Source organism: Arvicanthis niloticus, chromosome 13 (assembly GCF_011762505.2).
Source record: "Arvicanthis niloticus isolate mArvNil1 chromosome 13, mArvNil1.pat.X, whole genome shotgun sequence".
NCBI classification, from domain to species: Eukaryota; Metazoa; Chordata; class Mammalia; order Rodentia; family Muridae; genus Arvicanthis; species Arvicanthis niloticus.
Window position 1 is genome coordinate 40,135,848 of NC_047670.1, and position 27,838 is coordinate 40,163,685.

The window sequence follows — 27,838 nt, forward strand, 5'->3', positions numbered from 1 at the left end:
TGAAGGGAAAAGGCATTTTCTTCCCAGCCACGTGATGCTCTCTAACTAGCAGGAAGCGCTGCCCTCAGCTGCTCACCAACACTGGCCTGCTTCCAGACCAGCTGGGAAGGAAACACTGCCTGCGGAGCCCTCACCACTTACCCACATGCCCTCACACTTCCCAGCATCCAGCAGGGAAGGACCACAGGCTGGGGCAACACTTTGGCTTCTCCCTCCCTTTTCTCTCCTCTTCCTCTTCCTCCTCTTCTTCCTCCTCTTCTTCCTCCTCCTCCTCCCTCTCTCACATTCTCCTTCCCCAGCTCCATGCTCTCTCTCTTTCAGCTGCCATGCAGCAGGTAATGCATGCAGCATGGGCATGTACACAAGAGAACTGAAGTCCACTACAGGGACAAGTGTCAACCTTCCTGGTTGGCACTCCATGGCACCAATGAGGGAACCAGCAGGAAGAGGGCAAAAGAGGCCTCAGGAAAGGTGAAAAAAAGAAAGAAAGGAGAAAGAGAAAGGATGGTGGATTTGTGTAGTATTAACTCCAAGGGCAGGCCATGAAACCAGCCACACCTCCTTTCTCCCCTCCTTCCCTCCCTCATTCCTTCCCTCCCTTCAGCTACTCACTGTCAAGTACAAATCACCAATGTAACAGAAACTCAGTGGCCAGGAAAGAGAGCCATGCCCTGCCAGGCCCTGCCATGCTTTGCCATGCACAGCTGCTGTCTTGCCTGACAGCTCCATGCCCCTCTGGAAATGCACCCAGTGTTTCCTATAGGACACCCTAATTATCCCTCCATGTGTTCCAGGGATGGCATGGATCCTTCCAGAACCAACAGATGGCTCAAGAACAGACCTAAGATTCTAGCTAGCCAATAAGTACTTTCCCTATCGTTTGACTAACTGCCGAGAGGGAGGTACCTTTTATCCACTAGGAGACTGAGTTTGTGTCCAAGGCGCTGTAGCCTCTTGCCACATGGAAGATAGGGACCACTTAAGAGACAGAAAGAAACCAACCTCAGCAACGGGGGCCACTGGGGCAACCCCGCCCAATCAGGTCATTGCCAGGCACACAATTCTCTTTAATAGCGACTTAGGCAGCTGAAGTTCAGAGAGTGTCATCTGCAATCCAGCAAGCAACTGGCTCAGTGTTCAGTGGGTGACAGGCTGCTGCTGCCACCTCTTCCTCACTTCCTGTCCTGGCCCCACGTCAGGTCTGACTTGTGGCTTGCAAGGAAGGTGGGGTCCTGAACATCCATCTTTCATTGTGGACCTGACTCTTATCTTTGTCTCTGTGTTCCTTTGGTCACCTGTCTCAGGATGTAAATCCTAGTGGCTGGTGCTGCTTACAGACTGTGGCTCAGAGTCCTGAAAAGCCATCATGGAGAACTCTTGCTCAGCCCTGTAGCTCAGGCCCACAAAGCAAACCTTCTCCCAGCTTGGGAGGTCCTTCTGCCTCCAGGCAGGTCATGTGTCACCTGGAAGGAACAGGGTTTTCAAGATTCTCATTTATGACACAAGCCCTTTGAGGACAAAGGTGATCCACTCAGGTTCCACATCTCTCTTCTTGGGTTAAAGGCCTAGCTTCTCCCACAGCTGAAGTCCACTTTGTAAGGGCATTCCAAACCCACTCTCTCCCTCCAAGTGCCTCAGGGCCTCCAGAGCTTTCCAACACCTACCTCACTCAAAGGCCCTGGGTTCAATAACCTGTGTTATGTACATTAAAGCAAAAACAACAACAAAAAGGGTTTTACTATTATAATAAGAAAACAAATCAGTGCAGTGTTTCCATTTCAGTTGGAGCCCTAAAGAAAGGGCCTAAGATGTAGTTCTTGGGAGAGTGGGCCCTGCGCCTCTCCTGGGCAGCCAATAGAGCTGCTGCCCCTAGGGTGAGAGGGGGGTAAGCAGCCCAGAGGACATAAGCGTAAGGGAGCAGGCCCTGCCCTTTGGTGGCTGCAGCATCGGATGAGTTGACTGGAATAGTTCTGGAGAACCTGCCCTGGTGATGCAGGCACAGGAGAGCTGGCAGGATGACCAACTCAGCTACCTCCCAGGCCCACACCCAGGGCTTTGAGTTGGTCCACCCCAACATTTACCCCATCTATGATCTGCCGGAGTGCATACCTGTCCTGCAGATGCAAAGCTGCAGGATCTCCATGACACTGGGCAACAACAGGATATCTGAGAGGAGTGTATGTGAGCATCCAGTATAGACAGTGTAGCAGAAGCCAGAGGCCTCAAACCAGACCAGTGACTCAGTGCAATGGGCATTTGCAAGTACAGATAGATGTGTGACCCACAGGACACACTGCAGCTTCCATGACAAGACATTTTTTATTCTATTTTATTTTGAGGGGAGGGTTGTAAGCGTGGAGGACAGATACAAAGGGATGAGACATGAGTGGGATTGAGTTTATCATGTGAAATTCACAAAGAGTGAATAAAAAGTTCAAAAAAAAAGAGCCTATGAATAAAACTCTTGACACTGGATGGTTAATTCCAAAGACCCTCAGTACATGGCACAACTATCCCTGGGCTTCATGTACCCAAGTCTGGCTTCAAATTCTGTCATTGCTAAGGGACGACCTTGTACTTCTGACCCTCCCACCTCCATCTCTAAGTGATGGTGTTGCCAGGTGCACACCACCACACCCGGTTTACCCAGTGTGTGAGACGGGACCCAGCACCTTATGCATGCTAGACAAGCATTTGACTGAACCACATCCTTAGCCCCAAACTTGCCCGTTTACAGAAGACAAAGCTTAAATGCCAAGCAGTGACTGCCACCTCAGACATCACATCCAAAGGAAGAGGCCTCAGTCTCTCTTTCCTTCTAACACCTAGAATGACCATATCTTCATTTCTATGTATTTAAACTCAAATACAAACACTCATTTAGAACTGTAAGGCACACAGAAGTTCCCTGCGTGTCTTCTCTCCGGACTGCTTCTCATGGGGCTCTGAAACATGGCATCTGTTTACTGGAGATGACAGTAATCTTACATGTCTTGGGCCTCATGTGGTTTCACACTCTCTGCCTTAGGGGCAAACGGCTCATCGTGGGCAGCTGTGGGGGGGGGGGGGGTGTTGTAAAACTAGCATCTCCCAGACCCTGCAAGTTGCCACACTCTGGGTCACTATGTCTTCTTACTATCTCACCAGTCAACCAAAGAGCATTTTACAAGGTCATGGAGGTTCTAGACACAGCAAGGAGTCTGAATAGCCTCTGTTCCTTTACTCCCCACACACGCACAGCATGCGTGAAAAGACTGAGGACTATCCTATGCTCTGCAGGGTAGCGACTTCCACACCACAGGCATGTCTCACCAATAAGATACAGATAAAAATGTGGGGGACCCCTCAACACACACTCAATTAAAAGGAAGCCAAACAGCTGGGCATGGTGGTTCACACTTGGAATCCAGGTGCTTAGCAGACAAAGGCAGGAAGATTAGGATCAGAACCATCCTCAGTTAAAGGCAAATTTCATGGCCAGCCTAGACTGCCTGAGGCTCTATGTCAAAATAAAGACCACCCACTATCATATAATGTATATGAAATGCACACATGGTGGGTTGACAGAAAGCTCGAGTGCTGGTTGCCTGGTTACCTTGGGCCGAGGGAGAAGATGGGAGAGGAACTGGGCACAAACGGGCATAAATCGCAATGGGCTGAGGAGAATGCTCTCAAATAGTGTACTGAGTCTGACGCGTCAATCATGAGGTGACAAAGTATCTTAGAATGAGCAGGCTCTACTATGCAAAATACACCTTCCTAAAGCTGCTGTAGGCAATTATTGCAGATTTTTATTTCACATAGCTGAAATCCAAGTGTCAACAAACCACAGACTCTAGAGGCTGGATACTGGGAATAACCATCCCCTTGCCTTTTCTAGCTTCCGGCAGAATACAGCTCCTAAAGCCGTAGCATCCTCGGCTCTATCCTCCCTGACCTTGGCTACATCTGCACATGTTCTATGACCCTGACTCCTCGATGTCTTCTTAGGACTTTCGTGATTACCAAGGACCACGGGATAATAGGATCAGCTTCCCACAGAAAGATCCCTCACTCAGTCACATCTGTGAAACCCCTGTGGCCATGGAAGTAACCAAAGTCTCTGGTTTTGAGGATGAAGACAAGGACAACTAGGAGCCACTATTTTGTCTAACATTCACCACAATAAAGCTGCCATAATACCAAAAGCAAAGCCACAGACAGAGCTCAGGTACAGCAAACTAGAGTGGATCCCACCACCCAGGAGGCCAAGGGTGGAGCGAGGCTACCCTGGGGCTGAATGACCCAAGGATGACCTTTTCACTTAGGTTTCTAAGTCTAGGGAAGACTGGGGAAAGGGGAATGACTTGCCAGGAGGACCTGCCTGTCATGAAAGATGGAATTGAATGTGCTCTGGGTGGGCATGGCTGCAGTGTGCTCATACTGGTAAACAGGCCCCTTAACTCACTCCACCCTCTGAGAACACAGCATCTCTCTCCCCTACTGCCTGCAGCCGGCTCCAGGTGTTGAGCAGCACAAAGACAACAATGAGGAATCTTCAGTGTCCCCTCCTTTACACCATCAATGGGCCACAGGTTCTGCTGACTGCAGGGCCCCCACTGTAGTTAAGTGAATGAACTTCCAAAGTGTGGGTGCCTCCCTCTAACCTAACGTTCACATCACTACAGAGTTAGCATTTTTCTAGAATTTGTGAACCCGACTACATCACTGTTCTGTGCTCTCTGGAGCAATCTTGTTCCACCCTCTCCCACCGGCAGGATGCCACATTCAGGATCACAAGAGACTGGCGTTACCTCCCTTAGCCCCTGTCCCCACCCCCACAAGCTGTGTGGTCCCAATCTGCTGATGAGCAGTTTAAGGAAGAGAGAGTACAGGCCAAAGTCAGTCAGCATGAAGAATTCTCATTCACCAGGCTCAGGTGTATACCTGACCGAAGCCAGTCCAAGGAGAATGAGGAAAAGGAATGGATCTGAGGCCTGGAACTGCTGCAGCCATTTTATGTCTGCAAGGTAGGCAACTTGAAGACAAAACTCACACACAAGAGGATTACTGAGAAAACATCAGAGAAATGGACCAAACTTAACATCAAACCAAATGAAGCCTCTCATACCCCAGCCCTTTCCATTGAGTATGTTCAGTGTCTAGCCTGAGTTCCAGCAGACGTACATACTGTCAAGGGAATAAAGCCACTCCGGCATGGTGTGAGGGTGAACAAGGGTTAGTTAAAGCTCACAGACCAAATCAGACTCAGCATGAGAAGTAGCCACACTCACTCCAATGCAGATTGTCCACACATACTTGGGTACCACATGGGCAGTGTAATCATAACAGAATCCAGGTATCCAGCAGAGCCCCAAACCAGAGTGTGTCTTTACTGAGAGAAGAGTCTGCAGCCCCTGACATGGAAGTGATCATTCCTGGCTCCTGCCTTCCCTTCCTGACTGCCACTCCCTCTCTGGTTCACAGGCTTCCTGCAAGAAGACCCTTCTCATTATCTATCCACCTGCCCAGTTGCTCCCTTGTCCTTGCCACACCTGACTCAGGTGACAGACCCTTGGAGGGTCCCTGTCTGGGTCAGCAGTCCTGGGAACAACCCTATCACCCCAAATAAGCTCCACTCTGGCCCACATGCCTTCCTGCCCTATCAGTATCACAACAGCAGACAGCAGAAGCCAACCAGAACCACTGGATGGACAACTCTGTATGTGAGTTTGCTGTGTAGAAAATGAGGAATTCCCCCAAACCCAGAGGCCAGCTGAGGAAACACACTTGAAAAACGAGCAAGAGAGATATAGCAAAGGGAGAAGGTGACTTCAGCCAGGCTACCATGTGTCCACATAGGACAGAACCACCTCCATGGACTCTTGCCATCACCTCCAGGTGGTTCTGCTCAGGGTCTCATAGCCCAGAGGCTGCTGGGGAAAACATGTTCTGGTTGACCTCAGCTGCCTGCTGGGAAGCAGCAAGACTCACACACAGACACTCTATGCCCCCAAATACAGGAAGCATCCAAGTGATGCCCCAATCCTCCAAACTTACAGTCAATACACACAGACCCATGAGCCCCAGGTCACTGCGGACAGGGAAAAGCGAGTAAGGGCAAGGCCTCTTCGTGTCTACACCGCCCAGAGCCCAGTGTTGACAGAGGAAGTATTTCTCCATCACTCACCACAGAGACCAAGCATGAAGCACAATTTGAAGTACTGGCTTATTTCAAAACACCTCATGTGGTATGGAAAGGTCACTTCGAGAAAGAGCCTCTCCCTGACCTCCAGAGAAGCTCCTTTCTGGAGAACTTAGCTACATACGGTTCATGCAGTCATTCATCCTTTCCTTCGTTCTCATCAGGCTCTCGTGCTGGAGACTAGGGTTTCAGAGAACTGGGCACCATCCCCAACCTCCAACCTTTTAGTGGTGGCAGAAGGGCTAAGAGGAGGTTTCCTTTGCAGGGATGCTGATTGCTTTGGAGGGTTAGAGGTCCTTACCCCACTTCTCTGCACTCACATCCCAGTGAGTTACTGCCTAGCCAGTCAGCAGTCCTAGAACCGCAGTCCCAAGGACAAGGCTAGGTGGCTATATAGAAGACCCTCGTAGGAAAGGTTGATGACTGGGTAGGTTACAAATGCCAAGTCCTGGGCATTCTGTGTGCCAAAGATTGGAGGGAGAGGGTCCTGAGGTAGAGGGTATCCCAAAACCCAGTGTACTTGAGGCTCTGGGGCAGACGGTGGTTCTGGCATCGGCTGGTCCTCAGGAAAATGAGATGCAGCATGCATTAGGTGCTGCCACAGCTCTCATACCTGCACTACGACAGCACCACATCTTCCTGTTTATACAAACACTACAGCTCCTTTTGCCTCCATCTCTGGTGCACTTTGCTATGATTTTGTAAAGCTGGGAATAGATGACACAGCCTTGATGTCACCGACACTATTTGTTTGAAGTCCTCCCTAATAATTCCTCCCCTCTGCTCCAGACCCAGTGCCCTCCAGGCCTCCCCAGGCTAGAAGATCCCTAGCATTGCCCTCCACCTTTCCACGGAAGCATCCTGACCTGAGTGGAACACTCGCTCATCTGGACCTACTGTGTTCCCAGGGCCTAATGCAGTAACATGGGGGAATCATGAGAATCAGAAACCGAGCAGGAAAGAACAGACTCTGAAGGTAGAGCCCTGGGGCTTTTGCTTCCTCTCTCGCTGAGCTTACAGAACAGGAAATGTGTCTCAGCTTAGATGACTTGCCCAAGATGTTTCTGTTAGCAAAATGGCTGAGGTGCTAATATCAGACTCCAGATCAACTCTCCTACCCAGCACTGAGGGTCCCTTGCCCCCAGGGATCAAAGCAGTCCCCCTTTCTATGATCAATTTACTGTTGGAGACATAAATGCACTCTTAACCCTCCTCTGGAGTACTTTTTAATGATATTCTGCAAATTAAAAAAAAAATGGTGCTGGGTTTGGTGGCATGCCTGTTATCGTAGCATTGGGAAACTGAGGCAGAAGAATCATGAGTTTGTAGCTGGAACCCACATGGTAGAGAGAGCCAACTCCCATCAGTTGTTCACCCACCTCCACAGGCATGAGCATGCAGACACAACTCACACAGACACACCATGAAATAAATGGTTCAAGATGTATTATCTGTGTAGGGGAGATGAAGGGGAAGGAGAAGACAACCAGGGAAGCACAGAGATCAGAGTGATTGACAGGCAATGTCTGTTTGTATGGTAAACTGGGCCACGGAGATGTTCAGCAGGTAAAGGCACTCATACAATCCTGCCACTTGAGTTCCATCCCAGAACCAAGGTGTTGGTAGAGGAAAAGAAATGACTCCAAAAACGTGTCCCCTGTCTTTCGTGTACATTATATGGCATGTGCGCCCCCCCACACACACACATACTATACATATATACATACCATAGTAAAAAAAAAATTAAGCTTGGCGGGTAGTGATGGTGACACACACCTTTGATCCCTGCACTCAAGAAAGCAAAGGCAGGCAGTTCAAAGCCAGCCTGGTCTACAAAATGAGTTCCAGGATAGCCAGGACTACACAGAGAAACCCTGTCTCGAAAAAAAAAAAATAATACTACTGAACAAATGGACAGAGTCCGGAACCTGCCAAATGAATTAATTACTCAAGATGTGGCTTCAGCTGACACAGGCACGCGGCCTGTAGAGAAGGCAGAGGGCACATCCTTCACTCCAGTCTCCCTGGAATTCCCACCACGGGTGGGGCTCTTGTCTCCCCTGCTGTCAAGAGTCACCCAAAAAGAGAAACCGTGCCAACTTTCTTTTTGGCTGCTGCAGGCTTCCTAATTAAAGTTTGAGATGTGTGTTTATTCAGGGTTGATAAACACAGACCCACAAAAAAAAAAAAAGTGTTTAAGAGAAAGCAGATGAAGTGAGGCAGAACTAGCTAATAAAATCAGGAGGCGCTGTGAATTTTCAATCCTGACAGCGTAACTTGCAAGAGGCTCAGGCCCAGAAGTGAACTTGGTGCTGTGTTGCCAGGGTAAATGCAAACCATCACTTCCTGCAAATTAATTGCTCCCTGGCAGGAGATGTGTACAAAGTTTCTATATTCTGGGCCAGAAGGATGATGCAGCCAATGTGGCTTCGTTCTCCTGCCCGCCTGCCACCAGGTGGTCCCCCAGCATGCCAAGGCAGCATTTCAAACTCCTATAGATCGGTCTAGGGAGGAAGAACTCATGCTTAACATGAATCTTAAAGCCCCAAAGATGAAGTCAACGGAAGAGTCCAGAAGCTGAGGCTACCTCGTGTCCAGGGATCTTAGTCTCCTGAAAGGACCCCTGTCCTAGGTACCAGCAAGGGTCCTTTACAGAGACTACCTCCCACGCCATACGTTCTTTCTTATTCCACTCTAGGACAGCATGGAGCAAGCACCATTATTCTGAAACATGTGAATGTGGCCTACATTGGAATGAATGGTCAGAAAGTCCAGAAGCCAGGAGGCTAAAGGATTCCCCAAGGACAGGGATGGCTTCCCAGACATCAAAGGGAGCTTCAGAGGGGTGGCTCCCAGGGCCAGCCTTAATGAAACCATAATGAACAAGTTTCCACAAATAAAGACAACAATGAGAGGCCAAGCAGAAGGCCCAGAAAACAATCAATGCCTTTGATTAAGCACTGATGAAATTCCCCATCACGGCTTTCATCCTGCTCCCGGGGGCTTTCCCTGGCTCTGGGATGCATTCAAAGAAAACCATCTTGAATATACATTTCTCCCCAAGCCACTAAACTCAGGGCTTGGCTCTGCTGCTGCCTCCCAGCCCCAGGCCAGGCAGCAGTGTCCCAGATGGCCTCTCACGACAGACAATAGCCACCCCAAGATGCTCAGCGAGCCATGGTGCCTCATTTCTGTACAAGACCATTTTTCTCAGCCTGGCCACCACCACTGGGCCAGCTCTGCTGGGGCCTCCAAACACTTTAAGGGACTTTCTGGCAATTGTCTGGGATTCAATTCCATACTGAAGCAGCTCCCTGTTCATCAAAGGCAATCTGGCTTCTAGTCAAGAAACTATGGGAGAACTGCTACAACGTCTCTGACAAGATCCACCATCAAATGCCATCCTCTGCTCACACCACATCACATCAAATGCCATCTCTATGAACTGCAGTTCTCAGCATTGACCTTCAGAGTCAGTTCAAACTATCCTTTTCTTTATGATCTCCCCAAACCCTTCAGGCAGTTTGGTTCCACAGTTCCTGAGTGACCTTGGCAAACCTTGAGCGTGGCTAGAGGTTCATCTATGTCTGGCTACAAACATATCCTCATGGGCAGTTTCCAGATATGTTCCTGTTCACAGCTCTAGTTCAATGTTTTTACTGTAAAATATCTAAGACATACAAAAATCATGTGTAAGAATAGCACCTCTTGCACCCACCACCAGCTTAAGTTTAAAAAAACAAAAACAAAACAATGGCTAGTTCCTAGGTAGCCAGGTCATAGCCCATCTCTCTCCACCCCCTCTCTCTTCTCTACCGTCCACATGGCCTCCATCTACCACGCTCCTGCGCTTCTTTATGTTTCAGTTGTGCACAAGCTGGGATGATGCTTGGCTGGCAGAGTTCTTGCACGAACCCCCAGGTCCGATCCTTAACACTCTACAAAACAAGAATGCTGGTTACTGATCCTAGGATAAAATACCCCAGCAAAGACAACTTGAAGGACTGTTTAATGTGGCTCAAGGCTTAAATGTTCAGTCCATCACAGCAGGCAGGGAAGTCACAAACGCATATGCAGTCAGGGAGCAGACAGCAATGAATGATGGATGGCTCGTGCTTGCTAGCTTGCTTCTTTTTATGCTGTCCAGGACCCAAGCCTAGGGCATGATGTCTCCTACACTTAGGGTAGGGCTTCCCACTTCAATTAACCTAACCAAACAGGATAATCTTTCGGATCGGCCCAGAGGCTTGTTTCCTAGGTGATGTCGATTCCTATCAAGTTTATAGTCAACTTGAAGCATTACTGCAGGTATATGTTGTCTCAGAGAGTCAGAAGTTCGAGGCAACCCTTAGCTACATAGTGACTTTTGTAAAGCCAACCTGGAATACATAGGGTCTGAGGAGGGTGGCAACAACAAGGCTGTGAAGTGCATCGCATTGTTATTAAACGGTTTACCATTTTAGCACTTTATATGTGACCACAGCAGTATGTGCCAGAGTCTGGGACCATCTGAGGGCAACACCTGTCTCCTCTGCCTAATAACTGTAATTCTTGCCACTAACCCAGCTTGGACAGAGCTCATACTTCATACTTGCTTATAAACATGAAACAAACAGAACATGGAGCGCAGGCTCGCCCCACAGCACGGACTTACCCCGCTCATGACCCCAGGCCATATATCACTCCTAAGATCTAAGAAAAAAGAAGGGAATATGGAGACTTCCACCACAATATCTACTTCCTTCTGAATGTCTCGCACTGTCCTAGAAGCCTGAGAATTTCTAGGCCCTAAGTACAACACCATTCAGAGTCCACCCCAATGAGTAGAATTTCTCTGAGTCTCAGCTCTCAGAGGGCAGAAGAGTCCTCATTCAGCAAGGAGACTTGTCTACTGCCACCATGTTGACTTTCAGTCCCCTGAACAATACAGCTCCGCGTAGCTTCTAGGATCTTTGGAGGAAACCTAGTGTCACACAAAGGAGAAAATGCTCGAACAGGCAAGGGACAGGGAGGAGTTAGGGGAGGGTTGACAGCCACCACAAGGACAGGCTAATTTTGAGTACAAGGCATTCCACACGACTTCAGAGAAAAGGGAAGAATGTCTCTACCTCCTTAAAACGCTCTTCCCACTAAACTGTGGCTTTGACGTCAACCTTCAAATCTCCGCCCCCAACCCCTGCCTGTAATTCACATGTGTGGATCTTGACAAGAGCCAGGGCTGAGGAAGTAAGTCCCCACTCTGGCACAGACCAGCCACGCAGCTCCCAACAAATCTTTCAATCTGAGTTTCAATTTTCTAAAATGCTTCCTCGAGGCCTCGTGAACCTCGTGGCCCCCTGTGAGCCTGACCTCAGTGGTGTTTACTACAGTGGAGCCAAAAGCTAAGCACAAACTCTGGCTATGAGCTGCTCCAGGATGCTTACGTTTAAGCCCCCTTTAGACTTTTGGCTTCCTTCTTTCTGCTTTTAAGATTCGGGACATAGTGCTTGGTCACCACTGAGAACACAGGCCAAGAAGCTCATTTTAAATTCAGCGCTGACAACACTCATCTCAACTCCAACCTGGCACAGTGCACTCTTCCGTCACATCTATTCATAGATGTCTGTTCCTAGAGCGAGCTCTCAATTATTCACACTAGAGAGGACTCATCCCATGTGTGAGACCTGTATGGCGGTGAGGACACTGGAAGGGACAGACAGAAAGACTCCCCGGTGATAGCCACAGCAGCCACACCCCATGGTGGGCAAGACAACAGCATCCTTGCATATGGTTGGAGGTGGTAAGGGGCGATGGTCAAGGGCCTCCCTTGAGGAACACACACTCCACCTCGTCCCCTCAAGAAACAACATTCAGAACCAATAAGCCAGCAAATAATAGTGTGTGCGTGGCACACAGCAGAGCCGAGGCTCAGGTGGGCCCAGCACCCTCAGAGATGGAGAGACTCAACCATTAAGCTCATCTTGGTGCCTCCTTTGCTTCACAGGCTCCACATGACCAAGCCAATGCTTCACAGCAGATGGGCAGCCAGCAGGGGTTTGCTGAGCTCATGGAATTCTCCAGTTTGCGTAGGGATGCAGCAAGCTACTGAGGGCCTGCTGTACGCACCACCAAGCGAGTTTTCCTTCCACCTTCCATCTTCTTCCTTGAAGAGTGAGGAGCTTGCCTGACTTAGCTCAGAGAGTCCTGGGAAGGCAAGCATTCTCCCACTCATTTCAACACAGCCAGGGAAGCAACGGGCATCTCACTTCCTCTCCGAGGTACGAAGGCCAGGAGAGACCAGCAAGCAGTGAGTATAACTACTACTTTTCTTCTTGCTGTGTGACAAAACACCTGGGAAAAGCCATTTAATGAAGGAGGGGCTTATTCTGGCCCACAGTGTGATGACTCAGAGCAGTTATGGAGGGTGGGGGCAGCAGGCAGCTCAAAGTCAGGAAGTGAGGGCATGAATGCTGGTGCTTTCTTGGCCCATAGCACAGTGCCATCCACATCCAGAAGAGGTCTTCCCTCGTCTATGGAGGTGGCCTCAAGGACACGCCCAGAGACATGTTTCCTAGGTCACTTCAAGTGTAATCAAGTTGACAATACTAACCATCCAAGGCCCAACGGGGGATTTTTGTGGACACGTGACAACTAAATACTTACTCAGGGTCCTAATACGGATGGATGCTCTATCACAAAAACACATACATGCGGAAACAATCCATCTATGGGCAGAGATGTAGCTCAATGGTAGAGCACTCACTTAGCATGTGCATGGCCCTATCTATACTACTTGGGGAAAAAAAAAACAACAAAAAAGTGTGTGTGGTATCCCACACTGTGACCCCAGCACCGAGGAGACTCAGGAGGGAGTACAAGGTCAGATACATGGCGAATTCCAGGCTAGCCTGGAAGACATAGTAAGACTCAAAATGAATAGAAGGAAAGAGGAAAGAAAGAGGGGATAGAGGAAAGAGTTCAGGGGAGGGTGAGGTAGATATTTAATGGATACCAATTTGAATTGTCTACCCAAAGCAGAAATGTAATGTGTACACTTGTTCACCAGACATAAATTAGGCACCTAGAACCTTGGCTGCTCTGTACCCTTCCTTTTAAAGAAACAAAATGTCCCACCCAGCAAACACAAGGCCCTATGGACAATATTCAATACTGGAAAACGGAAATTTAAAATGTCTGAGGCATTTTAAATCCGATTCCCTCTGAGACACAGGCGGAGATGACAAGTGGGCCGCATGACAGACACAGAAGTCTGAGAAGATGCCATTTTAAATACCATGGAGTGTCTGGAAATTTGCAATTCCACACTCAGCACAGAATGGCCCCTATGGGGACACCTTCAGCTGTCTCCTCCTTCTGGCCAGCTCAGAAAGGCATGTATACACGTCCCGAGCATCCCAGAGTGCAGAGTCCTGGTGCTGGACAGGCACCTGAAGGCCTGAGGTCACCAATCTTGCCCGCCACACAGCCAACTTCCTTTCCCTGTGGCACTTACAGACAATAAACCCTCTGCTACTGTTTATCCGTAGTTGTCATTCATTTTTGTCAAAAACAAGTTTCTACATGATTTTAAGACCGTTACTGAACTGGGCACCTCTAGATTCCATCAATCCTACCAGCTGCTCACTGGGAAGAAGCAAAGTGATTCTAGAAAAGTCTCCCGTGAAATGGAAATGTCTGTGTAGACCTAGGGGAGGCTGGCCCAGGGTGGCAATCATTCAAAATGGACCAACTGTTTGCTCATAGTGTCACCAGGCCTCAACAAGGCTAAGTTTCATTAATTAATTGGCTGCTGGGCCGGAGAGTAACGGTGCTTGCCACCAAGTCTGACAACCCAGGACATACAGAGTGGAAGGAGACGATCAGCTCATTTGAGGTGTCCTTGGACATCTCCTTCTGTGTGCACACCGCCCCCCCAACACACATACACACACACACACTGACACACAATCACATAAAAGTAAGTAAAAAATAAACAAATAAATACAGTAAGTTTTGACTGACCGGCTGGCTGTGTCTTAGTTATTTAAGTGATCTAAACTTGGGTTTCTTCCTTTACCCCGGAAATGATAAAGTGCTGGAATTTGTGGGAAAAAAAAAGGAAAGGCCAGGGGATGGAAGAAAAGGGGAAGGGAAAAAGAGAACAGGATGCAATCACATGACAGAGACTATGCAAAACCCAGAAACTCATTTGGATTCTCAGCCCCGCCAGGCCTTCTGACACCATTTCTGTATATTTCCCTCAGGCTTTTTCCTACCGAACACTGACAGCTTTTCCATATCTTCTGTGGCCCTGACTCCCAGAGGCCCCATGTCCATCCCAACCTTGTGGCCACAAGTGACAAGACTCTGGCCCTGTCAGACACTCGGTCACCTCTATTCAAGTTGTAAAGGTAACAGCTGAGCTTAATGTCTCCAGACAGCATTCTTCCTGTATTATCTGTGTCCTTAGGAGAGATTCCCAATGAGTCAGCCAGACCAAAGGTTGTAACAATGGTTAGCTCCTGATATCAGTCCCCACAGTATACAGAAGTGTCATTCCATGACACAGCCTGAGACCAGCAAGAGGAGCAGAGCCTTCATACAATGACACTATTCACAGAACCAAGTCTGTCTCCACCAATCAACTCAGGTGATCCTAGGTGCTCTTCAGCTCTCCTTCCTGCCTGGAGTTCCACAAGACACTGGAGAAAATGCCAGAAGATGGAATCACACAGATGCCCTTCCTCAAAGCCATGTAAGGTGGGAAAGGGGATACAAAAGATCAGGCTCCTTGTTTTGAGGAAAGTGTTCAATGTCTTAAAGACAAAGATGAACTTACAATGGGAGAGAAGCTTTCAGGCCACACTCCCCACTGTGAAGGAAGAGAGGCCAGGGAACATTCAGCCCTTGAGGGGAGATCAGAAGGCAACCAAGGAGCATATACATGGATTCCCCACATCTCCCATTCCAAACCGAAACTCTGAGAAGCTGATGGAACAAAACATAGTCCCACTGGAGGGGGACCTTGGGGACCAAGTGCAAGTGTCCCCTGTGCCAGCGCTTTCAGATCAACTCCAAGAAGGGGACAGAATGACCACAAACTCACTGTGTGATACAGACTTTTTCATTCAAAAACATGAAGTCAAGCCTTGTCCAGTCCAGAGAGGTCACTCCCCTTTTCCCCTGTGTCCTGCACCAGATAGCCAAAACCCCTAAAACCTTCCGGAAGGGCTATCAGACTCCGGCCCTGGGGTGACAAAGGACAGTCACAACAAACCTGTACAACCCACCATGGGTACCAGCAGAACTCAGTGCACATGGCCTATGTCCTCAGTGTGTTGCAATGGACAAACCTTGCTCACCTAAGCCAGATTCAAATGCACTCAGATTAATTTTGTTTTTAATTCTTTCTATTCATTTGGAAACCTTAGGAGGTAGGGAGTGTGGTACCGCTCAGCTGGTCGACTACAGGCCTGAAACACCGGAAGCCCTGAGTTCTACCACTCAAGAAACCGAGCAAGGTTGAACATGGCTTATAATTCTCGTCCTCAGGGAGCACAGGCAGGGGGATCACCACTTTAAGGTCATCCTCACTGCACAGTGAGCTGGAGGCCAACCTGGGCTACATGAGACCCTGCAACAGAAAACGGGGGGATGGGGGAGGCTGTTGATTTAGGCCAGTGACAGAGCAATGGCTTACCCAGGACAGACCTGAGCTCAATCCCCAACATCATAAAGAAAAAAAAAAAATGAATGAATGAATGAATTTGGGCTGCAGTTATAGGTAATTTACATAAATAACATCCCTATGACTCCGAATTCCATGCCCAACACCTCAAAATAAAGAAATATGAACAAATACAATAAAAACTGTAAATAATATAGACATGTATACTTATGCTGTGTGACATGTTCATCTGTATTTGCTTCTTTTTTTTTTTCACACTCGGTACTGCTGCTGGTGTGTGTGCCTGTCCATGTGTCCGTCTGTGTGTGTTTATGTGTGCATCTATCTCTGTGTATGTGCCTATGTGCCCAGAAGATACCAACTATTTACTGTTCTCTTCCCGCCTTATTTCCAAATCAGGGTCCCTCAGTGAACCTTGAACCTTGTTGCCAGCAAGCCTCAGTGATCCTCCTGCTGCCCATAGTATGCATCAGGCCACACCCAGTTTTTCACACAGGTGCTGGGATTCAAACTCAGCAGCATCATTTCTTCCTCACTGAATCATTTCCTTGGTTCCCAGGAGCTGTCCTTAAGTGTGTCCTGTCTACTACAGCTCAATCCATACGTCTGAGTGTCGATCTCACTATGCAGCCTCTGGACTCATCTCTGTGTGCAGAGCTCCGTCCTTTGGGGCAGGGGCTAGGTGAGGGATCACAGGCTCTGTCAAGTTTTGCCTGCTGGGCTGACTTCCACTATTCATGGTGAAGATGTGACTCTCGTCAGTCAGGTCTCCTCTTCTTTGGTATTCTGGGTCTTAATTGAGGACTGTCAGAGATTATTAGAAAACCAGCCTGTCCTCAAATGATAACAGAAAAACAGTACTTCAGGCCATTGGTCACCCATAAGACCCAATAACTTCATACCCTTTCTCCCCAGGACAGTCTAGTCAAGAGAACTAGTTTTTCCTATAGTCATGCACTGGCTGCATGATACTCGGTGGGGCTTAGCTGTTCTGGCCTGGGAACCCACTCATGATTTTCAATCTCCTGTATAACACTAGGAAACTCCTTTAGACTCTCTGGACCATGATTGCATTCTCTGGAAGAGAATCAGAGTTAGTTCAACCAAGAGGGATGGGGTCACACTGTGCAGGAACACTAACCTCTCAACACAGGGACAGTAGGCCCCCAGGGTCAATCCCCTCCCAAGGGGAAGCACTTCCTCTTTCACTGTCTGGCCCAAGGCTCAGGACTTAGTCATCCTTAGTTATGTCCTGTGTGGGCAATAGCCTGATAAAGGCTGGGGAAGATACCTGGTGACCTTTAGGGTTTTTCCTATCTCAGGCCAACTGACCAATCCCAGCCATGCAGGCTCTGAGACATCTGTAAAGGGTAATGGATTAGTCCAAATTGTCATACCACTAATGGACATCGAGGACCAGGCTTTAGCACCTCTTGAGAGTGCTCTTTAAAAACAAGAATGCCGTGCCTGGATTAGTGGCCTATGCTTCTAATCCAAGCACTTGGGAAACAGAGGCAAGTGGATCTCTTGAGGGCAACTTTTTCTACATAGTCAGTTCCAGAACAGACAGGGGAGGGCTACATAGTGAGACACTGCCAAAAAAAAAAAAAAAAAAAGTTAGGACTCTGGGTTTAGGGGTGTAAATCAGTTGGTAGAGTGCTTGCCTACCATGCACAATGCCCTGGGTTCCAATCTCTAGCACCTATAAAGTACTATCCACAGAGTGAGCAGAGCAGCACATGCCTGTAACCCCAGTAGTTGGGGAATGGAGACAGGAGGATCAGGGGCTTAAAGTCATCTTCAACTACATAATTTGCAGCCATCCTGAGATATATGAAGCTATCTTTAAGTGGGTGTGGGAAGAGTAAACTCCCTGACACATAAGCATGAGCACCTGAGCTTGGACGTCCAGAACACCCCACCACCACCACCCCCAGCGCCACTTCTGTAACCTCAGCAGTGGTAAGCAGAGACAGACAGAGCCTCGAAGCTCACTGGCCAGCAAGTCTAGACATTTAGTGAGCTCCAGGTCCACTGAGGGACTGTCTCAAAACATAAAGTGGGGGAAAAAAAAAAGAAGAAAACATCTGATGTCATCGACCACTGGTTTGCTTACACACACACACACACACACACACACACACACACACTTGTACAAGCCCCATGATCCACCACTCGGATTCACACACGCCCACCAGAACCATGAGCCTTGCAGCCCTCTTTCTCTGTCCTTCTCACCTCCTGAGGGGTGACTGTCACAGGCTGAGAAATGCCAGTCATGTGACCACACTTTAGTTACAAATCCCACCAAATCTACAAATCTTCAAGAGGAACCTTTAGGGGCAAGGGAGCTAGCTCAGCAGGTAAAGAACCTTTGACCCCTGGAACCCACATTTAGGAAACGGGTATAGCAGTTTCAAAATGTTAGGGAGACAGAGACAGGAAGATCTCTGGGGATCAATAGCAAGCCAGACTAGCCAAATTAGTAAGCCCTAGGCCAGTATAAGACTCTGTCTCAAAAAAAAAAAAAAAAAAAAAAAAAAAAAAAAAAAAAAAGGTATTTGTGGAATGACACCCCCAGTGGTTCACACCTATACACACACACACACACACACACACACACACACACACAACCACGACTCCAGGAGTCTTATTACTATGGTCAGTTCTCCACCTTTACCAAAACCTTCTGCACATCGACCAGTCCAGCTTCCAATAAGGAAGCCAGGGTTAGTGGGTCACCCACAATCATATGACAACCTAGGGGTGGGGTGCTCTCAGGCCAACTACTCCCCAGGATGCTAGGGAGAACCCCCCCCCCCAGGAAAGCTTCCAATCCCGGTGGGGTCACCTCATACTTCCTGAATTACATTCACGGGTCCCTGGACAGAAGTAAGAGAGATGTGGGCATCAAAGGTGATGATGTCATGTCAGCTCCTAGTCCCCTTATTAGGCTCTACGCTGTCTCTCGATTTTCTCAACTACAATATGATAGTAAATACAATTTGCCTCACCAAGGGACTGGAAGATAGGCTGGCTACCCAAACTCAAAAGGCAGAACACACACTACCAGAGAGCTTTCACTGGGAGCTTAAAGGCCAGTACTCCCTCCCCACTCTTCCTTCCTTTTGAACCAAACCTCTGCCCTGCCTTCCTGGTCCCTGGCACCTGAATGGAGATACCTGGGCTGGGCTTTGGCTAGCCAGAAGAAACAAACCCAAACTCTCCCTCCAGTTCCGTACTCCTCAGGCTCGGTAGGGACTTGTGTGAGTGGCTGCCAGACACCACCTGTTCCCCCACAGGACAGCATCACAGGCCTGGAGCATGGACAGCCGCTACTGGCTTTATTACTTTGTTGAAGGCAGGATAGATCTCAGGCCTCCATCATAAACAGGTGAGCTAGGGACACGTGTTCCGGAATGGCTGGAAAACACATTGCAGAACACACAGGATTGCTGTCTGATGAGTCACTCCCTCGAAAGTCTCTTAGATCTGTGTGTATTCCAGCTGGGCTTTGGTGCCCAATATTACAGAACAGTACAAAAGAGCCTGGTTCAGGAAAGCAGGGCAGACACTGTGGGATGTGACTACCCAAGTTTCATTTCCACCACTCTGTCTCTATGTCCTACTTCACTCTGCTTTTGAAACAAAGCTGGAGCTGGGGAAGACATAGGCAGTACAGACCTCCCTCCGCCCAGTGTCCCCAGGCTCTGAGTCCTAGCCCCGAGAGCACTGTACAAACCAGGGACTCAAATGATAGCAGCACCTGGATGTGCAACCCCACGCCAAGCTCATGGAAGCACTTTGCAAAGAGCTACAACAGGCTGGGAAATGGGCGCTGCGATGCCAAGCAAGGTCATACAACTTGCAAGAAGAGAATTCAGCTGGAGTCAGGTCTAATGCAGACATCCTGGCTCCTTAGGCCCGTTTCTCACCCTACCGATGGCCCTTTCTAAAGATGCTGACCTCCTCAGCAGAGCATCTAGTGTTCCATAAAGCCACCCCAACGATAGAAGAACATTAATTCACAGGCATCTCTGATCTACAAGAACCTGGCTTTCTGTGTGTCCCCCAGAAGGGGGCATTGCTAGAGCAGCTACAGGGGAGGGGGTGTTACACTAATATGCTTTCCTAGGTACAGGTATCCCAAGGAAGCAGGGACATCAGTCCAGCTTTCTCAGGCATCATTCTGCTTCAGTGTGGTGATGTGATCTGCCCAAGGCTGCACAGTCCAGTTCAAATTCTAGAAGTTCAAAGTGGTCATACAAGGTCATCGGCATAAGACTCCTAGTAGATGAGTAAATACGGGGCCTTCCCTCCCCCATGTCCTCTCCCACCCTAATCAAACAGGATGAGAAGAGCTGGCCAGCGAGTGGCCCTCGTACACCACAGGATGATTTCAAAGCTTCTACTTTGCCCATCTTGAGCCTTCCTTCTCATTTAGCGTAGCCTCCTGCTTGAGAACATCAGGGGCAGGGGTACATCTAGGACCCCAGCATCCCAGCATCCCACCATCTCTAAAGCAGAGTTGCCAGACTCGCTTGAGCTACAGACAGACAGGCCCAGTGAACCAGAGGAGAAGCTGGGCTCTGCAGCCAGAAGGCTTGACTCACGGCCCTGATTCTGCCTCTTGAGAATGTCTTCTGCCTCCGGGTCCCCACTGCCTTGTCAGTGTAAATGAGAGGACAGGGTTGAGTTGAAACTCTAGAAATTCAAAAAGAAATTCACAATTCTACTCAGGCTTAGCCACAATCAGACTCCATGAGACATTCAGTCTTCTCACACTCTCTCCACCACACCCCCTGTATCACCTCTAGCCCTCTGGTTTCTCCTGAGCTGAGGAGATCCCTGCCGACAGGTAGTGGAGGGCTTCCTTCTCCATCCTCGGCACCCACTCTAGTGCAATGCACTAGACTGAGGTCGAGCCTGGGCCTCGGCATTTACCGATATATTTTCAATACACCTGCCTCTGCTACTAGCTGCCTTGGGAACCTACAGGGTCACAATTCAGGTTTGCATTCCCTATGGCCTGTCTTCCTGGTCCTGGCTGATGAAAGAAGCAAGACACTGAGGTGGGAGGAACACCAAGTCTGCCTTACTGGATGTGTGGCTCACACACCTCTCAGGCCACCCAGCTTTCTCAAGCACCTGACTCAGGCTGTGGGCTAAGACCCAAGTGACTCGGCCACACTCAAGCCTGGGAACTATTCCTCTCAGATGAGGCCTCTCAAACTGTGGGCATTAATAGGACTCACAGTAGCCACTCACTAATTAAAAGAGTCCAGCCTTAGGGAACATCATAGAAAAGAGGGCAGAAGGTACAAAAGAGCAAGTGGATCGGGTAGAGTGCTAGGGAACACTGACTTCTGGGCATGACGTAGTCATGACCTGAACAAGAGTGGTCCATCAGCAGCCTGCCGTGAAAGTGGAGAAGCTCACACAGACCGACCTCTCACTGAATGGATTGAAATTACAGGCAGTTTGTTGGAGGAGGGAGACACGTCCATTCTCCAGGATACAACCCAAACTAAACTGACCTAGTCACCAAAATGAACAAAAGACATGAAAGTGTGTGTGTCTGTGTGTGTGTGTCTGTGTGTGTGTGTGTCTGTGTGTGTGTATATATGGAAATTTCATAATGAAACCCATTACCATATGTAATTAATACGTAATTTTTTAAAGAGATTTGTCTTAGTAAACTTCTGGAACCTTCCATGGAAGACCTGAAATGTATATACTCCAGAGGGCATCAAGGCATGGGATACTTCACAACCCTTTTGAGTCTCAAGGATGTCCAGACAGTGCTCACGAACTAGCTTTAAACCCCAGCAGTGGTCCTTGACCCTTGAATCGAGCTGTCCTCACCCCGTGCTCACAGGTCCTTCATCCACATTCGCTCTTGCCACGAAAGGGAGCCTTTCTTGAACACAATTCCAGTTTTTAAACATAAGCTCTGCAACATACTCTTCAATAGTTTCAGAACATCTTAGCTGTTATAAAAGCCACTCTCGGCCACATTTCTTCCAGCAGACTCCATCAACTTCGATTATTTATATATTTGCGAACGACATTCATGGAGCAGATGGCTGCGAGTAAGGCTTCGGCAAGTCGGGGGAGAGATGAATGGGACAGAATGTGAGCCGGATGACTCGTCCGTTCAGTCTTCCCGACAAGCTCTGATGGAAGCAGCTCCCATTCAGTGGAAGCCCATACAACAGCCGGTCAACAATTGGATGAAAATAACACTCTTGGACTTCCACGTGCTTGCAGGCTCCAGATCTTTCTAGGAATGCCCTGCCAGTCCAGAGCTGCTTCCCAAGCAGAACTGGAGTGGGGAGGTACGAGGGACAGGGCGGTTACATCAGGTGAGGACACAAAAAGCCTCACGGAGGAGAAGCAAAAACACTTACTGAGCACCTACTATGTGCAGTACTATTATATCAACCTCTTTGTTGATCCCAATGCCACCTTCAGATGGCCAGCATGACATATGAAGGGGGTCCAAAGAGAGACAAAGGACTTTGCCCAAGGCAACGCAGCCTATCAGCAGTGAATGTGGGCCACCTGGTCCCCAAACCCACACCCTCTGGAAATAGAAAAGAATTGGGGGCGGGGGGCAGAGGGTGGGCTGGTAGTGAGGTACAGGTAATTGTCCCTCAACTGCATCCTTGACTAGGAAGTCACCTTTTAACCCAAGGCCATCTAGCCTCCAGGTCTATCTGAAGCCTAAATTCTAAAGTTCTACTAAAAACAATTTAAACTGGGTCCACTTGAGACACGGGGGAAGTGAAGTCTCAGCTAAAAACAGGAAGAAGATACACAGGTTCCAGAAGATAAGGGAGGGGTGTCACGAGCACATAGAGGGTGGATGGGTTGAGAGAGAACCAGAGAGGTGGGGGTAACAGGCATTGACAAGCCTCTGTACCTGGGGCTACAGATACACAAGAGTTCACATGCTCTCTTCAGCAACCTAAGAAAAACACCCCCCTCTTAGGGAAGTTGGTAGTCCTCCGTCCCTGGCTTCCTTCCGTTTTGTGTCTGCAAGTTTCACTGCAGTTAAAACAGAGAGAGGCTCCTGCAATCATTCTGTCTATGCTCTGACAGGCAAGACTGCCACTACTATTGCCAAAATTGTCCTGTTCTCAGGACTTTCATCACAGAACTGATACAGATTCAAGCACACGACTCACCTGCCCATTTTACAGATAAGAACACTGCACAGAACCTTGGATGCACATGTGTGAGCAAGAGAAAAATAGGTTTACATGTGGATCCTACTTTCTTATGGGTACCCTGAGCAATGGGCATGGGCTGAACTATCTCACCGGTTTGCATGCAGGAAAAGGGGTCTTTGAGGTGATACTGACGTTAAGTCTACCTGCTGACCACACAGATGAACTGATGTTACGGGTGTTTGTCTATGTCAGACAGTGGCTCACCACATAGCACAGGCTGGTCTTCAACCAGTCATCTTCCTGCCTCAGCATCTCCAGTGATACATTACAGGTAGGCACCACCACACCCTTCACACAACCATTTTAAATCTACACAGCACAGCCTCAGACAGACTCTTTAAAGAGACCCAGGTGCCCATACCACCAAAGTCACAAGAATGGTTGTCTCTCCTATCAAACAAAGGGCAGAGATGTGGCCACAATCTCCTGGCATCACTGTTTCTCAGGAGCCCTTCGTGTGCACCTGTCTTGAGATTCTTAAGCAAGGCCTGCCAGGGAGTGGGAGCCATGACTTTACTTCAGGAAGAACCACCAGAGAACAACTTCAAGGTCACTTAGAGGCCAGATGTTGACCTTGAGATGTAGACAGAATGTATTCACAAAGCCCAGAGAGGAAGCCATCACTTTCTTATTCATTCCATCAGAAAACAGGTACATCTTTTCCAGTATAAGCCAGGCACAGTTGTCAAGGAGACACAAAAGCATTCAGAATGCAGAGGACCACCAGAACCCCAGGCTAGTTTTGCAGCCCCAAGGCTTAGCCCAGGATCCTGCACCAGCCTCTCCCCGGGTTGAGAGTCCTTGGAAGTCCTGGCCTCACTCCAAGTCTGGGTGAAATGGAAAGATTCTCTCTTGCCACACAGGTGACTGTGGCCACCATGTGCATTAACAAGAGACGTGTAGCAGTGTCTCTTTGTGGAAGGAGCTTGCTTGCCTCTCTATATATGAATGGAAGTCAGCTGGACACAGTGACACACACCTGTGGTCTCAGAACTCAGGTGGCAGAGGCTGGAATATTTACCACAAGTTCTGGGCCAGCCTGTGATACATCATAAGTTTCTGTCTCAAAATGTCAAGAAATAAACAAAGCCAAGTAGCAGTCGCTCTGCTCTCAGCCTGCCTGAAGTGGGATATCACCGCCTCCTCCGTGGTTTTCAGAGACATGCACACAAGGCTCCGGACATGAAAGGAGGTGGAAGGAATGGCTGTTAAACTAAGCAACATTTCTTTAAAATTTCCCAAGGTGCACAAATCAATCAATCTCTCTCTCTCTCTCTCTCTCTCTCTCTCTCTCTCTCTCTCTCTCTCCACACACACACACACACACACACACACACACCCCTAATCTACAGCATACTTATTACAAAGTGCCTCCCAAGAAATCCTAGCCAGTTGACCTGTTCTGCACACTCTACCACAGGAGAAAAGCCCCCTCTCCCCAGCCTCCTTCCCAGTTACATGGAGCCCAGGGCCTGGGAAATCATTCCAGCTGGCAACCCTGCCAGCCACCTCCACTGTCATCTGGCCATAGCAAAAAAAAAAAAAAAAAAAAAAAAAAAAAAAAAAAAAAAGCTTCCTTTTTATCCACACTGAATACAAACCTCCAAGAATAGGGAGAGTCTCAATCAAAATCAGAGTGGAAGCCTCTTCAGAGGGAGTCACTATTTCCTCCAAGGATACGTGGATTTCTGGGAGGCTGAGGTAACAAAATATGGCTCTGGTGATTATGGGATGGAAGTTAAGGGCAAATAAGGCAAAAATGAGGAAGCCTAACCGGCTCACTTCTCAAAATTTACCAGCCACCAATTCATTTCACAACTATCTATAGGAAGCCTCCCTGTGCTCCTGGCACGTGTCTTAGGGGATGAAGGCATTGGGGGGGGGGGGTGATATTCCCATCCTGTACCTCATGGCCAGGAATCTTAGTCCCATTTACTGCAGGCCGGAACTCAAAGCAGCCCATTTTACAGACACAAGGAGCCGAAGACCCAGAGAAGGTAGACAACTTGCCCAAGGTCACAAAGCTAGTGAGTGGCAGGACCAGGAATTAGACAGAGGTGCACATCCACGTGACTCTCCCTGCTGCGCCACCTTCACACTCAAGCCCTCCCCCACCCCTCCATTTCTAGCGGCAGGGTGGGGATCTGAGACAACCCCCTAGGGCTCTGCTTGCAAAGGAAGTCAGGGTTCCTCTTTCCTCCTACCGGAGACTCAAGACCCACACTGAGAGGACACACGGGTTCCTTCCAGACCTACTGTGTGTGCACCACCCGTTAAGCCCTGCGGGCTGCCAATGCCTCCACCTCTGAACCCTAAACTTCCATTTAAAAATTTAAAAAAAAAATGATAATGATGATGATGACGATGATGATGAAAACATAACGGGCAAAGAGGAAGTGCTGTTTAAACGCCAGCGGGGGTCGGAGCAGGAGGAAGTCAGGCTGGTGCGAGTCTAATCGCCCTTTTGGTTCCTCAATTCAGCCGCCTGGCCTGGAACACCCCCACCCCCCAAAAGATGAAGTTAGCGGAGGGCAGCGCGGGCGCCCCGGTCAGGCCCTGCAGCGCTCACCTGGCCTGCAAGAGGGGTGTGCCCAGGGGACGGCCACTCGGACCCCGCGCCCCAGCCTCGGGGTGCACGGCGCCCCAGGCACTCGCTCCCTCCCTGCTGCGGGATGAACCAGGGCGGCGACGCCGCAGCGGGTTCCCGACCGGCCCTGAACGTACCTGGCGGCCCGACGGGCGGGCGAGCGGGCGAGCTGGTAGCGGGAGCCTGCGGTGCACACACACGCCGCTTCCGGGTCGGCGGCTCGCGCGTCCCCGCCGCAGGTTCGCGAGCGGCCCCGCCGCGGCGACAAGCAGCAGCAGCAGCAGCAAACGGCGGCGGCAGCAGCAACGGCCCGGCTCCGGCGCGGCCAGAAATCGCTATAAAAGGAAGAGGCGGCGAGGAGGAAGAGGAAGCGCTGTTTACCTTCGCAGCCCAGCCCGGCGCCGCACAAAAGGAGGACGCGGCGACGCGCCGCCCCCCGCGCCCGGGCCCCGCCGCAGCACGGGCCCCGCGTCACCGCGCCCGGGACCGCCCCGCGCCGCCCCCGCCCCAGCTTGCCCGGTGACCTTGGGCGAGTCCCGGGCGCGTTGGCCGGACCCCCAGGACGCCCGCCGGGCCCCCCGCGACCCCTCCTCACCTGGGACGAGGGGTCGAGATGCGCACGGCTCGGGCGCCACCTGCCTGGCTGCTCCCGGACCGCGGGAGCCAGGCAGAAACACCCACGGGGTCCAGTGGTGCAAGCCCGCGGGGACCAATAAAGCAAAGGCGGTGCGAGGAGGGGGTCTGGGCTACCCACAGGGTCGTCCCAGGACTTGTAATTTAGGGAGGGGGAAACTCCCCAATTACCGTCTCCTTGTTGTGATTCCCATTTCGGTTGGCGTGGGAACCCCTGTCCTTCCCCTTGGCTAGGACATAATTAAGGGACATTTCCCGTCTCCTTTACTTATCTGCCCTCAAGTCCATGTCACCGTTATCTTGATTTTCAGCCAGGTTTTTCAGAAATATTTAGCGTTCCGTGAAATATCTTTTCCCTGACCTCTAACATGGTATTCATAAGGGTTACACCCACGGCTTTCACCCCTCCTTCCTTTCATTCTTATCACCCCTTCAGCTGTGCTGGGAATTTGGGCGTCCTGATTTGATATTGGGAACTGACTTACCTTGGTCTAGCTCATCTTTAACACACGTGTGTGTCCAGATTTCCTTAATCTGGGCCAGTTCAGGGAGCTTGGCGTGAGGTAGAGGTAGACTCCAGGAGGGCTCTCAAGGATTTTTTTTTTTTTTTTTTTTTGCTTGTGAGGGAACCTTGTAGGGCCTTATAAAGCCACTCTGATGGTGATAGTTTGCTTGCACTGGGACAAGCAAGAAAGGGTATGTGGCCCACTTGGCACAGAAGACCCGAAGGGAGGGGAGAAGTCCTTTCTACAAGTTTCGGGAGGTATTTAGGCCAGAGGGGGTGGGGTTGGGGGGGGGGGGGAATTGCCTGGGAGGCCAAGGGCCTGAGTTCAAGTCCTCCCTTCCCACTGCACTTCATGGCCCTGGGCCAGTGTCAAAGCCTGCCAGGGCATCAGTGCCCTTGGCTCTGGGGAGCCGATGCCATCTTAACAGTGTAAGGAGTGATCTGAATGTTGAATCAATGGTCAGCTGTAAACTTGAAGCGAGAGGAAGAGGGTTCAAACCTGGCACCGCAGAGAGCATGCGAAACGGGTGGGCCTCAGTCTGGATGTTCAGAGTGAACCAGGTGCCAGAGGCCATGCCCACCTCACTTAGCTCTCACCACAGTCCATGAAGCAGCCTGCCCAGAGTTATGCAGGAAGAGGCTGAAGCGGGGACAGAAGGCATCAGCTTGAGGTCATGCCTATCACATACCAGAGGAGCCAGGCAAGTACCCAGGTAGTGTCACTGAAGCCCAAGGACTTGCCCAGTCTGAGCCATGTGAAATGGAACAGACAGTAGTTCGTGTACAGGGCCTTGGAGGGCTATCATCATTGCTGCTACTACCATTGGCAAGTCTGTGGTGGCCTGAGATATCAACCCTGACAATAAATAGTGAACTCCAACATCCTATAAGGAACACTGCCTTCCATGCCCAGCAATGCAGGCACAAGCAAGTCATGTAGCCCTCGACTGTAATTCATCCATCTGTAAATGGGTATGATAATATCACTTTCTGGTATAGGAAGGACTCACTACATGAGATAATGAAT

The 27,838-nt window shown here is 49.6% G+C and overlaps 1 protein-coding gene across 6 annotated transcripts in view; it reads right to left on the bottom strand.

Moving 5' to 3' along the window:
• Positions 1 to 26,313, bottom strand: part of Cyrib (CYFIP related Rac1 interactor B) — a 126,942-nt gene extending 100,629 nt beyond the window's left edge. For 2 of the 6 annotated variants that reach the window (XM_034516874.2, XM_076911409.1), the window contains exon 1: positions 25,811 to 26,112. The gene's annotated coding sequence lies outside the window, so the exon portion shown is untranslated. Of the gene's footprint in view, positions 1 to 25,810; positions 26,120 to 26,268 lie in introns of those variants that run through there. The other 4 variants (XM_034516878.2, XM_076911407.1, XM_076911408.1 and 1 more) reach the window with 3 other exon arrangements.
• Between the last annotated feature and the right edge of the window lie 1,525 nt (positions 26,314 to 27,838).